Here is a 14,165-nt window from a genome sequence, read left to right as displayed (position 1 = left end):
GGGGGGTGAGGCAGAAACAGGGAGGAGTGGAGGGAGGGGAAACTGTAGTTGGTAAGTAAAATAATAGTAATAGTAGTAGTAGTAGTAGTAATAGTAATAATAAGCCCTTAACACTAACTAGAATTTAACCTGAGTGACTAACTGGCATGCAGTGGGTGAATCCTTTGGGGTAGATGTTGTGAGTTCTTTCATGTTCATTTCCTTGGTTCCAACTGACATATGTTGAGCATGTACTCTTTGCTTAATGTGTCACATATTTTCTTTAATGTGGTTTATAGCAACCCCTGAAGAACATATTGGCATTCTAATTGTAAATAGAAGGAAACAGAGAGTCAAAGAATGGTAATAACTTGTCCATGGGCAGACAGCAGCAAGATGTCAAATTTTTCATACTTCTCTATTTCCCGGTTTGATAATCTGTCTTTAATACCACACTGTCTGATTCGATGTGTTCTAGATGGAAAGAATGCCTCCTACATGCAAGGGTCATTCAGACTCTTATAGAATGATACAGAAGTAAGTACATTAACACTCCCTTATTACATTCTAAAATCAACATACAACATGTTCATGCAATGATAATGTCAAACCCTACATGTTCTTGATTTTCTCCTATGCCCATATAACTATCATAAAGTTTAATTTATAAATTAGGCATAATACTATGGTTTACATGTAATGTGTGGTGGTATTTTACTTGTACTGAAATGTGATTTTAATTGTATATTAATAAATAAAGTTGCCTGGGGGTCAGAGCTATTAGAGCCATAGCAAGTGCATGGCGGCGGTGGCGCACACCTTTAAGGACCTGGAGGGCGGTACATACAGGCAGTGATGAGGCAGTCACGTGTTTGGGTTTACAACCAATGAGAAGGCAGACAGCTGGACTATATAAAGACATACACACAGGAAGTAGGTCCTTTTTGGAGAGCTCTCTTGGCTGAAGAGGATCGCTGAATCAGGAAGGGTGAGGCTCTTAGCTCTGACCTCTTGGCTTTCTTCTCTGAATCGGCTCTGTGTTTCTTATTTAATAAGACGGTTGGTTACATCTACAGTAATGTGTGCCCCATAGGCCCATGTTTTATATAACTAGTCCTCATCTAGTGGTACTGATTTTGAAGGGAGGCTATGCAGCCTTTGAGACTGTGGGCTACCTAGAAGATGAGACTTTTGGTGGGGGTCAAGTGGGAAAGGTATCAAGATTACTAGAAGGATATACCCAATTTTGGTTCTGACCCATGCTTTGCTTTCTGCTTTTATTTCTTTTTTCCTCTTATTCTTTTTTAAAATAAATTTATTTTACATCCTGGCTGCAGTTTCTCCTCCTCCATTTCTGTTTAGGAAAGGGCTGGTCTCCCATGAGTATCAACAAAAGACTAAGCACCTCCCCATGTATTAAAGACGCTGTCAATAGGACAAAATGGCAGTCTACAAAATGGGAAAAGATCTTCACCCTCCCCATGTCTGACAAAGGGCTGATTTCCAAAATATATAAAGAACTCAAGAAACTAGATATCAACAAACCAATTAATCCAATTAAAAATGGGATACAGATTTAAACAGAATTTTCAACAGAAGAATATCAAATGGCCAAGAAACACTTAAAGAGATGTACAACATCCTTAGCCATCAGGGAAATGCAAATCAAAATGATTCTGAGATACCATCTTACACCTGTGAGAATGGCTAAGATAAAAAAACACAAGCAACAACTCATGCTGGAGAGGATGTGGAGCAAGGGGAACACTCCTCCATTGCTGGTGAGACTGCAAACTTATAAATGCTTCCTGCTTTCTAACTCACCTTCCCACAGCTATGGATGGAGGAGCCCCAGGTACTCTGCCTTCTCCACTATGGTGGACTGTGCCCATTGAACTGTAAGCCAAAATAAATATTTCCTCCCTTAAGTTATTTCTGTCATGTATTTGGTCAAAGCAATAAGAAAAGTCACTAATATACTAAGTAAGAATTTAACAATGATACTTAATAACAAATAGAACAATTATAACAATGTACTACAATAAAATCTCTAGCACCACTACTTCTGCATTTGGAGGCCTTTGTTAAGCAAAATGGAAACTACTTAAATACAAGCATAGATGATATGACAACCAGAATTATTAAGTTACTTATAAATGGGTAGTATTTACAGCCTGGGTATATTGGCTAAAGGGATGATTCATGTCCTGGGCAATAAGGACAATGTGAAACTTTCTTATGCTACTCAAAATCATACAATTTAAAGCTCAAAATTTTGTTTTTATCTATTAGGATCTCATTTTATGCTTTATGCTGACCTGCAACTCACTAAATTTTCCACACTGACTTCAAAGATATAGTGATCCTCTTGCCTTTGCCTCTCAAATGTTGGTATTACAGTGTGAGCCAGATTATCAGATTTAAGTTTTATTTATTGAAAACTCTATTGTTTTCTTACTGTGATTGGCCTTGTGGAGCTAAAGCCATGGAAAACAGAACCATGCATAAGGGGTGACTACTGCATAGCATGGCCATGTCCCCTAAGAACTTAAACTCTATTCTCATAGAAACATATCAGGTAGTCACTGCCTCACTGCATGGCCAGACCCAGACTATCTTCCAGGTTGTTATACCCAGTACTAAGGAATAAAACTCATGAGGATTGGAGAGAAGGAGATGCTGGCGGTGCTCTCACTCTGATACTTCCTTGTAAATGAAAGTCTGGAGATCTATTTCCTTTCAAATGTCTGTTTTCCCTCCCAAAGCAGTAGCCTTCTGTTCACTCTGTGCATCCTGTTATCCTTAAGTTTCCCAAGAAGTTGGCTGTTTCATTCAGTTGTATTATTTCTCTGTCAGAAAGGAAATCTCCGTGTTGCCAGATCTTGCCCTATCTAACAATGAGATGTTTCTGTAGGGACATCAGGCAATTTCTCTTTGCTCATAACATCCCTAAAGTCCCACACTCTGAGATTTCCATATTTTAGATCATCTGAAAACTTCATGCTTTCCTTTTCTGTACCTATGAACTCACACTCCACAAGGGAATATGATATTAGCCTCTCATGTGTCACCGTAAACATGTTCAAATTATTCATCCACATATTCCTATTACACAGACTTTGAAGGATATACTGTACATAGACATTAGTCACAGAAAAAAAGACACATGCCATTTCCCCCGAAGAACTCATTGTAAGAGATAAGGCTAGACAGGCTGTCTTATTTTTTTTTAAGGTTTACTTATTTAAAGTTTTTTTTCATTTTATATACTGCCCACTGTTCCCCCTCTCTCCCCTTCTCCCGCTCCCCCCACCTCTCTCCATCCCGCCCCCACCCATTTCTCATAGTGGGTAAGTTCTCCCTTGTGTAGTCGACACAGGCTGGCTTACCAAGTTGGGGCCGAGTTCTTGCACTAGGAATGCATCCTGGTCCCACTGCCAGGGGACCCACAAACAGATCAAGCTGCACAACTGTCACCCTCATTCAGAGGACCTAGTGTGGTCCCATGCAGGCTCCCCAGCTGTCAGTCCAGTGTCCATGGGCTCCCACTAGCTTGGGTCTCCAGACAGGCTGTCTTAGTTAGGGTTACTATTGCTGTGATGAAACACCATGACCGAAGCAATTAGGGTAGAAAGGGTTTATTTGGCTTACATTTCCATACCATCATCAAAGGAGGCCAAGACAGGAACTCAAGCAGGGCAAGGACCTGGAGGCAGGAGCTAATGCCCTGCAGCTGGATATTATGGAGGCATTTTCTTAATTGAGGTTTTCTCCTCTGAGAGCAGGTTCCTTCCTCTCAGACTTTAAGGTGTGTCAAGTTGACATTAAACTGTCCAGCAGCACACAGGCCATTACATTATAGTTGGAAATGGTTAGCTTTATATTCCAAGTGTGGTCAGGATACCATGGGGGCATTGAGGAGCATCTAGCCTGTGCCAGGAAGATCAAAGAAAGGCTTCACAACGAGGTAATGGCTAAGCTGTCTGAAATTACAAGTAGGGAAAAGAAAAGGGGGAAGGGGAGATAGAGAGACCACAGTATGTTCCAGGATAGGAACAGACCCTGCTCTATGTCAACAGAGCACAGGGCACGAGGTAAGGAGAAGAATGAAATAATCTGGATACAAGGCCTGTCAGTCAAGTTTGGGCTCTGTCCTGAAAGGAATATGGAGGACCACAGACCACTTAGAAATAGAATGGTGGTAGAACTCAAGAAATAATATTCCTGAAGTGTGGCATCTTGGCACACTGAATACTACCATTAAAAGAGATTCAACGAACCCTAGAAACCAAGTCTCACCATTTGCCCCATTTCTCTCATCATTTATCCCCCAAAGTGAGTTACAGAGAGCAGGATTTCCATCCTTCAAGATGGGTTGTGGAAATTAGAATTCCTCTTCAAAAAGAAAGTCTCCTTCCCTTTTCTCTCGGTCTAAAAGCATTTGTTCATATTATTTTGTCCACTCACGTTTACATATGCCTACTCTTAATTGAACAACAACAACAACAAAAAAGATTTCCTGAGACCTTTGGGTCTTCATAACTGAGTGCTCCTATGTAACTTGAAACTTTTTATATTCTTTTTGTTCTAGGGGTCAAACTCTGGGGTGTGTACATATTAAGCTACTACTCTACTACATCCCTGCCCCAGGTGTCACATAAAACCTGGATTCAAGAACCTTTCTACTTATATGGTGTAAAGATGACATTTGTGCATTTATAAAGTATATCTTGCATTCAATGATGTGAGTGATGGGCTAGAGGATGGGATTGGAGAAAATCATAAAGCAGTGAAAATCAGGGGGAATGAGAGCCTGAAACTGAAACAGTGACACTGGGCATGGAATAGTAACGAGCTATTTGCATGACTGATTGAAAATGAGTAGTGAAAGACGCAGGGAGTTTTATAGATCTGTTGTGATTCTGGCTTGGGTAATTAGGCAATTAGATCAATGGTGATATCATTCACAGTGATAGAAGATGTAGGCAAAGGCATATGATAATGATGTAATCCATTCTATTGTTCCAGCGGGTCATTTGATACATGGTTCTTAAAAGAAATTGAGGACATGGTATTATTTTTTGGCATTGCTACTCACAGTGTTCCTTATTGGTTTTCGAGACAATAAAACATCCTTGGCTTCTGGGTTGAAGATGTAGTTCAGTCTTAGAGTGGTTGCTTAGCATGCATGGAACTCTGAAGTCGACTCCAGCTCTGCATAAAACATGTGTGGTGCTGCACAACTGTAATCTCAGCCCCCAATCTCAGGTAGGGGGATCTGAAATTCAAGATCATTTTTGGCTACGAAGCAAGTTTGAGGCCAGGCTGGAATACATGAGACTCTGTCATATATGTATCTTGGGCTTCTAAATGCTCAAGACTATGAAAATAACTTTCAAGTATTCTTGAAACATTTTCATAGAGTGTGCCCTCGTAGCCTAGTCTAACTGCTCTTAACTGAGCACAGGTGCATGGTATCATTTGCAAATTGCGATAAACACTACTGTTAAGGTATTCCTCACATGGTAGTTAAAAAAATCTAAGAAAATCAGGCTTGGTACTTGTCAGTCTTGTTCCCTAGCTAAATACCATGTATGCACCAAGGATACTGGATGGCCTCCAAAACTTCCTAAGGAACAAGTTCCAGTTGCTGTGGATAGCATTCAAGTTCCTCAATAATTTCTTCTAACCTTACATAACCAAACTCAACTTTGCACACTTACATAGACACTGCCTGTTACAATTAAGCCAGTCTACTTTCTTGTAGTGCAAAAGAGCCAGCCACTTTTACAACAGAGCTTTAATAATGACTGTTATTATTTATAGAGGCAGAAAAGTATGAAAATTTCCTCACTCATCATAAGCAATACAGCTGACAGCTACACCACAAATTAACAAGGGAAAGACATGACCAATTCATTGAGCCAGAATTTACGTGGGCAGGTTTTTCAGTGATAAAGATCCAAGGACCTAAAGAAAATTCTTTGATGCTCAGATTCGGTGAAGGATGGATATTTATGTAGAAATGAGACCGGACAATAAGGAAATATGTCCTAGAGATAGACTGAGGGGAAACCCAGCAAGGCCTGTCTACTTGGATTTTTCTTTGTTTTTTTAGGTAGCCATTTTTCCTTGTGAATATGGAAGAAAGGAGAACATGACCTTTCTAGATTTTATATCTTGCTTTGGAGAAAGAGGGCTGTAGTTTTCCTGTGGTTCTGTTGGGAAAGAAGAATTGAAGTTTTCATGATTCACTTTGAGGAGAAAGAGAGGTCAAGAAAACTGGAAGGCAGAAAGATGGAAGAAAAGGGAGAGGAGAGAGAGAGAGAGAGAGAGAGAGAGAGAGAGAGAGAGAGAGAGAGACTGAGACTCAGCTTCTGCAGATTCCCAGCCTCAGTATGCTAAAGCAGCACACTTGGTGATACCATATTCTGAACATAAACAGAGTCTGTGAGCTAACCACCCATTCACAAACTCTTTACTGAACATGGTGTATGCCTACTGTGTATCCTTGTTGCTAATCAGAGTTCATAGAGCTATTTCCAATTGTTTTCCTACTTTGGGAAACAGAGTTCCAGTGCCCACGTATTTGTAATAAAAATGAGTGTAAAGATGATATGTGATGATCAAGAGAGATGATATACAATGGAAGCGATTCAGTCATCTGAATTGTTTCAGTGAGCCCCCTGTGTAGTTTATCTAAGCATTTTGTCTCACTAGTGACATCAGTGGTTCTGGACACTGGGTCCAAGTTGAGACTTCCTGGCACCATCTCATGTTAAGTATTTACTAGTCCTTCAGTATTTATGTTTAGACTAAGGGCTAATGCTCTTTAGAGTTGGGTGGCATTTGTGAGGTGTGGCTATGCTTGGTAACTGAAGGTAGTACACAAGGAAAACCAATGAGAGCAAGATTGGATTCAGCCAAAATACATTTTAACAGAGATTAGCCCTTCTGCTGAGTAAGCTGAGCCCTAGGAAACTGATCCTGCTTTCTTCCAAAGAGCTATGGAAATAAATCACCTTGTGGGTGAACCAGAGTTAGTCTTCGTTTGCAAGGGGATTTTAAGTGTATCTGTGGTTTAGCTGTCTGCAAAAATTTCCCTGTATTTAACATCTGCTCTGTCTTCAAATTACCCTGAGCATTTTTTTGAGACTCTGTGAACATGAGCAAGGAGCCCTCATTTTGTAAAGTGTCCACCGAAGCCAAAGGGACATTAATTAGATGCAGCGAGGGAGGGAGGGAGGGAGGGCGGCAGGGAGCTGGTCTTTGCAAAGGAAGTTAGTTTTATTCCCTGGGAAAGAAATGAAACGTGAGTTCAGGGCAGCATGGAACAGAAATCTTTTAAACTCTCCATGGACAGACTTAGCAAGTGAGTGGAAAGGATAGATGACACAGTAAAATGGGGGTGATAAGTCAGAAATTTCCTGTAACCTTGGAAGAAAAGGTTACAGGGTCACAACCACTTCAAAACACTTTGAAGACGTTAAGGAATACTTTCTCTGGAAAGAGCCACATACTAAATACTTTAGACCTTGTGAACTTCTTTTCAGTAATCTCTGTCATGATTTAGTGTTCATTTCATCCAGATTTTTAAAACGTGAACTAAATTAAACAATCTGGAATGGAGTTGCCCAAAAAACATCCACTGAGAAACAATCTTAGGACTATCCTTGTTCAAGACAATCACTCTTGTTTAAACCTTGATTCAATTTCAACTTATTGTATTAAGAATTCTTATTGAACAGCTATGGTTAAAAAGGCAAAAATGGCATTAGAGTGTAGGGTAAAAACAGACAGGATTCAGAAGGAGAAAAAGACATACTGTGGCCCTACCCACCAGAGAGAACTATTTGGAGAGGGAACATGTTGAGTAAATCTAAGGGTCTGTGCAAAAGCTATACAAAGTGAAGAGAAAAAAAAAAAGAAAAAAAAAACACTGGTGAGTGTGATTTAAACAGGACACTGAGCATCTGGTCAAATTCAAGCTGGAGAATTCCCACGGGAGCCTTGAGCACAGACCCAAGCGCAGTCTGGAAGCTGGGGTCAAGGGAAGGCAAATGCTGAGGGGTTTTTTTTTTCCACAAAGGCAGAGAAAGTTCTGGGTTTTGTACTGTAATTACCAAGCATTGGAGGCAGAGCTTTGGGAATAAGTGAAATCTCTGCAAAATGTAACTTACCTGCCTGGTATCCATCTAAAATACCTCATAAGGTAAACCTTGGTGAATGTACAGAAATTATGCCTGAGAAATTGGAGTCTGGGGACCCTGGGAGTTCTGGTGCCGAGGATGGAGAGGTTGGCAATGTGCCCTTTCCCTTCCCCCCACAAGAACCACTTTTCCCTGGGACGACAAAGCAGGCTAGGAAGGTAGAAGCAACACAGCATGGAACGGCACTTGATAATAAGCCTTTGAGAATGCAAAGGAGGGGCTCCCCCAGATGCTGACTGAAAAGACCTGAGGGCAACAAGTCTTAAGCCAAGATCAACTTGTCAAGATACGAAGAACAATGCTTTCCCCCACCCAGCAATAGCACAAGGCTAGGGGGTTTAAGACAGGATCAATTCTTGGAGCCTAACTGGGAGGGGGGCAAGGGGCGGCGTGGGTGGTAACCACACTAACCACAGGTGTCCTGAAAATAACCATTGAGTTCATTTTTCAAGGTGTTTTCTTAACTGTTGTTTGATCTGAAGCTCACAACAAGACAGTACCATACCAAGACATGACAGTGATTTTCTCAGGTTTTTTTCCAGAAAAAAAAAAGGGCTCAGAAGAGTTAAGCTACTTGCTTAAGTCTGCACAGCTTATGTAAGCAACATCACCAGAGTCCAGTCTCTTTTTCTCTGCCCTCCTCTGTCTCTGTCTCTGTGTCCCCGATTTCTTCTCTCTCAGTTCAGTTTGCTTTGTTTTGTTTTTTTGAGGTAAGATCTTGCTAATGAAGGCCAGGATAGCCCTCAACTCCGGATTCTCCTTCTGAACCTTCTTTTTTTTTTTTTTTTTTTTTCCTCCTCCGAAGCTGAGGACAGAACCCAGGGCCTTGCACTTGTTAGGCAAGCGCTCTACCACTGAGCTAAATCCCCAACACCCCCCCTTTTTTTTCTTCTGTACCTTCTTTGTTCCAGGATCACAGGTGTGCACAACCACCCCATCTTTAGTTTTGTTTTTTAATTGACATCCTAATTGTACATATTTATGGGCTATAATGTGATTTTTTTCCACATGTGTTCACATTGTTTAATAATCAAATCCGGCTGTTAAACACAGCCATCACCTCATACACTTACCATTTCTTTGTGGTAAGCACATTAAAAATCTTCTAGAAATTTTGAAATAAATGATGCATTACTGTTAACTACAATTACCCTGCTGTACAATATAACACCCAAACCAGTTTCTCTCTAAATGTAACTTTGTATGTGATAAACAACATCTCCCCAGATTGCAAATAACATAACTAAAACTGCTTTTCCCTAGGGAAGCAAATGGCTGGCAAAGAAGTACAAGCTTGGGAGTCCCGCAGTGGTGGCGCATGCCTTTAATCCCAGTACTGGGAAGGCAGAGGCAGGCAGATCTCTGAGTTCGAGGCCAGCCTGGTCTACAGAGCAGGTTCCAGGACAGCTAGGGCTACACAGCGATATCCTGTCTTAAAAAAACTAAATAAATAAAAAGGAAGAAGAAGACGCTTGGAAGAAGTGACCCAGCTGGGAGTTGAATGGGTGAAATACAACCGACCAACTAGACAAGACGGGTGGTAAAGTCAGGAAAAACAAGCATTTCAGAGAACTGTACGTGGAACGGACTTTTACACTGAAACAGTTCTGAATCCAACGTCAGTGTTTCAAGGAGACAGGGACCTGAGATTTACAAAACTGTTGAGGACAACCAGGGAAAACGGCAAAGATGGAGTCGGGACAGCTTTGAGGCGTTTATCTCAGGCAGAGAGCACTCTAGAGGAATTGGAAGAGTCCTTGCTTCAAATCTGATTTAAATGCAAAATAGGGTTATAAATTACTCCGCTACAACACAACAAAGCAAAAATGGTGTCATGAAGCAATTCCTATATCCCCCCCAAACCTTTCCTTACTATTCAGTATACAATACCTATAACATGTTCCAGGTATAGCCGACACAGCCAGTAACCACACATTGTCAGCACCTCAGGGGAACCTGCCGTTGAGCTAGCTACGCAAAAAAAAAAAAAAAGATTGTCCCAAAGCAATGTGATAAGTAATCTGATAGAGATAGGAACTTGAAGGACAATGGAAAAGGGAAGCAAGGTAGGCCCCGTGCTGCTCACTCAGCTCTAGCTCTCTGGATACCTTTATCTAAAGCCCAAAGAAATGCTGGCGACATGATAGCGCAGGCCACACGTGAAACATCAGTCACGGTTCTATTGTTCTGTAGGGAGGCAAAACTCGCCATTCGAAACAATCAAACTAGAAATAGTGAACCACGAGGAATTAGGAACTACATTTCTCTCTCTCAACCTCTGCTGGAAAAGAGACTAGCGAGTAGAGGGTTAGACCTGGTGAGATGGTGGATCCGGTAAAGTTGCTTGCAACAGAAGCCTGGCAACCCGAGTTTTATCACCTGACATCATATAAAGGTGGAAAGAGAAAATCCACTCCACCACGTTGTCCTCTGGCTTCCACAAATGACACATACATCATATAAATACACATTTAAAAGAATATATAGAATCTTGAAACCTAGCGGGGTGGGGCACGATGCTGGTGAGAATGTTTGGTGGGTCACTGTCACCTGGCTAACAACATGACAAGAGGAGTTGTTTGGAATGTCAAGAGTCCACATTCATGCTCTCTGATCCTAGAAACGGTGTGAGGAAAGTTCATCCGAACAAAGGTGAAACCTATTGCTCAGGACCACCCTGAGCTACATTTTTATCATGCACGTAGTTGCTAAGGAGGAAACCACAGTAGGAACAAACAAATATACAGATAGTCAGGATGGAATGGAACATATTACAAGAATCTCAAGTGCTTGGTTTTAGCCATTTACTCCTGGATTTGCTTGAGTTTTAGCCAGGTAATTATTACGCCATTAAATTATAGTAATACTGGGGCTAGAGAGATGGCTCCTCCGTGGTTAAGAACACTGGCTGCTGCTCTAGAGGAACTGGGTTCAACTCCCAGCACTCACATAGTTCGGAACTGTCTGTAACTAGAGTTTCAAAGAATTCAATATCCTTTTCTGGCCTATATGAGTACCAGGCATTCATATGTGCAGACTTACATCCAAGTAAAATAAATAAATAAAATTAAATATAAATATATACTAATACTGTTATTATGAATATGGCTATTCTAGTACTCACTGTATTATAAAAAATCATGAATACCTACTTACAAGTCCTCACATACCTACCTTCCACTCCAACATCCCTTCAAGATGCAAGCTCCATAAAGACAGAGATTTTGTTGTTGTGCCCACCAAACATCCTAAAGGCTCATAACCGTGTGTAGTGCACAGTGCATGTTCAGTAAACATTTGTCCAACCAGTAAGCTAGCAAATTGAAACTTAAAAGATTACATTGATCTAATTTCACACAGCCAGTTGGATATGTGGATCTTAATCTAGTTTTGATGATTGAAAATCTCTTTGTTTCTTCCATTTTATTCAGTTGCCCCCCTGAACCACCTACTCCCAGTTTATTCACAGTAAAAGTGTTCTAATATGCCAGAAACACCTATTACTCCCAAGACTCCATCTTTGCACTTAGGTCCTAGCAACACACTGTGAAGCTTGTGGAGATGAGGCCTAACATTTAGATATGAAATTTGTACAGGTACTCCAGCATCACCTTAAATTTTTTAGCCAAATTAGGAATCTAGTAACTTAGAGTTGGCATCTGCTTAACAAGTTTCAACACTTTGAGTAAAACTATTCCCTGCTTTAGATTTAAAACTCCTCGGTAGAGACAGAAAACTCTAAGACAGGCTTGGTGGCACATACCTCAGTTCACAGCACTCAGAGGATAAGGCAGAACATGAGTTTGAGGCCAGCATGGCCTATATAGCATAGTCCAGACTAACTTGGGCTACAAAGCCAGAACCTGTCTCATGAAGAGAAAGGGAGAGGAGAGAGAAAGAGATGAGTAGATGACACATACATACATACATACATACAGCACAAGCACTCTGGATAGCTGGCTGTTCACATTATTACAAACAGCAGTATGAACTAATATTTTCATATACATGTCATTTTATCCTTGCCACCATCCTCTCAAATCAGTACTGGCATCCATATTTTATTGTATTTGGTTTGGTTATGTTTGTTTGTATGAGACAAGTTCTGACTGTAGAGTCTTGGATGTCCTGGAATTGTATTTTTAGACCAAGTTGGTCTTGAACTCATATCAATCCACATTCTCTGCTTCCTGAATTCTAGGATTAAAGGTATGTGGCATCACCTCAGCTCATTTTATTTTATTTTTATCGTGTGTGTGTGTGTGTGTGTGTGTGTGTGTGTGTGTGTGTGTGTTATGTGTATGAGAACCGAATGTATTTTCTTTCATCTCACTAGAAGAGTGCTGGGATTACAGATGCACTCACCATACCTAGTTTCACATAGGTTTAAGGAGAGGAGTCCAAACTCAGTTGCTAACACTTGCTCAACATGGAGGTGTTCTCACGATGGAGCCATCTCCCCAACCTGGTAGTCATATTTCAGAATTGAAGAAATGAGGACCCAAAACTTTCCCGTAGTCACATAGATAGTGAAGAGCCTAACAAAGACAAAGGAAATGACATCTTTGGGATGTTGAAACATCCACTTACTCTGATGATCAGGACTAAAAGAGAACAGTGAATGAGGCAAGGCTTATAGCAGAAGCTCTTATTCCCTAGATGCTCCTGACCAAATCTGCCATGCCTCCTGGAATGAATGTAGGAGAGTTAAGTGACTTTGCTCTGCCAGGCTTCATGACAGGACCTCATTTCACTAAATCCTCATAACAACCCCTTATGGCAGAGAATGTGCCTTGATTTTATAGGTAAGGAAGTTGAAGTCCATGATGATTAAGTAATTTACCTCCTCATTAAACTGTGGCTCTGTGTTGGAATTCAGGTTTGGGTGACTAGAGAAAGTCTCTATGCCCTTTCCACCGGAGCTCACAATTATGGCTTACTCTTTAACCCTTCCTAGGTTAGGCATTTACATTTTAACAATGGGCTTCCTGTGTGAATTTCACAGGACAGTGGTAGACCTGAAAGGAAGGCTGAGTGGGGCCTGCAAGACGGACCTGTCTTAAATCACACTGGAGTGCCACTGACCTGCCTTCCCTGGAGTTTCAAAAGTAAAGCAGCAAGCCAGGGGAGATAAATCTCTATTCCAGCCATAGCCTTCTTCCCCTCCAACTGGGATAACAAGTCTCACACCCTCTGTTAACTACAGAAACAGAATGCAGAATCAATCAAGAGTTTATTTGCGAAGGGTAATGTCAGAGGGTGAACTTCCTGTTAACTCGGTACATTTAACAAGCTTACTGGCTCAGCTGTTTGACTTACTTCTGACTTGGGTTCACAGATTTTTTTTTTAATCACTAACTCAAATAACACCCCACCACACACAGCCTACCACCTTTTACAGTACAGGCTTTAATGTGTGCTCTTCATACTCCACACATCCCTCTTGGTCCACATAATCTAGGAATTTACAAACAAATCCTACTTCGAGGTATGGGGCAGCCTGGACTTTTGCAGAAATTCAAACTGCTGAAGGAGATGTGGTATTTAGTTAAACTGAAGTGAAGCCCTGCATAAATCATAAAGAGGTGAACCCAGGTTAGTCAAACAGGACCCTAGGAGGTATTTGGGGAATAGACTTGCAGGCAGTTATATTTCTCTACATTTGATTTACTTCCAAAATCCTGAGGCTCACAAGTACCCCAGGAGTAACTTGGCTCTCCAATGCTGAGCAGGTCTTGGCCCTGGAGCAGAGTTCTGGTGTTGTTTCCTGAATTCCCACATAGCTGTTTTCCACACATGGATCAGGCTTCAAACTTCCTGAGTCTGGATTGTGTGCGTGCGTGCGCGCGCGCGCGCGCGCGCGCGCGCGCGCGCGCGCGTGTGTGTGTGTGTGTGTGTGTGTGTGTGTGTGTGTGCGCGCGCTTGGTTCCTGTTCTGTTCAGACAAGGCTACTCTTTTCTGGTCAGCTGGCATCTG

This window comes from Peromyscus eremicus, chromosome X, assembly GCF_949786415.1.
Source record: "Peromyscus eremicus chromosome X, PerEre_H2_v1, whole genome shotgun sequence".
In the NCBI taxonomy this organism is placed as follows: domain Eukaryota; kingdom Metazoa; phylum Chordata; class Mammalia; order Rodentia; family Cricetidae; genus Peromyscus; species Peromyscus eremicus.
This window is presented reverse-complemented; position numbering follows the sequence as displayed.